We start from the raw sequence: 1,401 nt of genomic DNA, 5'->3' as shown, positions 1-1,401 counted from the left end.
CAGGGCATACATAGATACAATGCGTACACCTCCCACCTTGACCACTGAGCCAAGTCAATGATCCACCTGGCCTGAAAGCTCGGCACTTTGTAACTTACCCAGCGTAAGACAACTAACCTGGGTCTGCAAGCTCGGTAAGAATTGATTAGTAAATTTTAGCCAGAGTTACAAAAACGAAAGAGTTGCGATCGTTGTAAGTGACTTCTGGGATTCGAACCCAGGCATACATACACTCTGTACACCTCCAGCTTAACCACTAAGCCAAGCCAACGGTGGAAGACAATGTTGGTCGGTATCTTTTAAGTAATTGCTGACCATGTCATTCTAATAGCAGCAAGTAAAAAATTTGTTTAGGATTTAAACCGGCATACATAGGTCGGTCAGTATCTTTTACCTGCAGTAAGTAAAAAACTTTTCAAAATGCGAATCTATGACTTGTTCGGTATTTGAACCCAGGGCATACATACATATACTACGTACACCTCCCAGCTTAACTACTAGGCCAAGCCAACGTTGAAGACAATGTCGGTCAGTATCTTTTACCTGCCGACCATGTCACTCTAATAGCAGCAGTTAAAAGGACAAATTCTGCGCAGTGACTTGTTCGGGGGGTGAACCCGGTGTATAAGACAACCCGGTGCCTGGCCAAGTCCGGCAAAAAAATGTAACTTAGCTGATGACCATGTCGAATACTTGTTCGGGTGCGATTGAACCCGGTCCTATAAACTCAGCACTGACTTGTTCGGCATTTAAACTACAGTTCAAACTGGGCCCGGACATGAGACCAATTGGAGTACGAAATCAAGAATTCACCCCTTATCCCAGATTTACCAACAATCTTTGGAAGCCAGCATGGTCTAATGGTAGTTGGCTTCCGGGTTCAATCCCCAGCTTCCGGGTTCAATCCCCAGCTTCCGGGTTCAATCCCCAGCTTCCGGGTTCAATCCCCGGCCATGCTTATGTTTATGACTCTTTCAACTCTTTTTTGCAATTTGGCCTCGAGGCCTGTGCCGCCATCATTTATGCTTCTGATATAGGGTTGCATCGAGGGTTGTAATTTAACCTGAAAACATCCGTGTTTCCCCCTTTAAAAACCCTCTCGCATTTCAAGGACCCATCTTCACCCCCCTCATCTGCGACATGAATAACTTCACCCCCATGACAATCTGGAGTCTGTTGGGTATCCCTCCACCCAACCCCTACCCCGTAGGTTCTGTACATCTCCATTGGTCGTAACCAGCTGATGATTCGTCAGAAAGGAACCCGAGTCTGGTATAATATGAGTATCGGTGGCCTCATGTTTGCAACCGTAGACTCCACCGGCAGGTTGCCAGACGTGAGCAATCCCCTTTGTACTTCCTTTTTCCCACTAACATGGTGATTAGGGGACGATACTCTGAC

The sequence above is a fragment of the Laccaria bicolor genome, genomic scaffold, assembly GCF_000143565.1.
Source record: "Laccaria bicolor S238N-H82 LACBIscaffold_22 genomic scaffold, whole genome shotgun sequence".
In the NCBI taxonomy this organism is placed as follows: domain Eukaryota; kingdom Fungi; phylum Basidiomycota; class Agaricomycetes; order Agaricales; family Hydnangiaceae; genus Laccaria; species Laccaria bicolor.
This window is presented reverse-complemented; position numbering follows the sequence as displayed.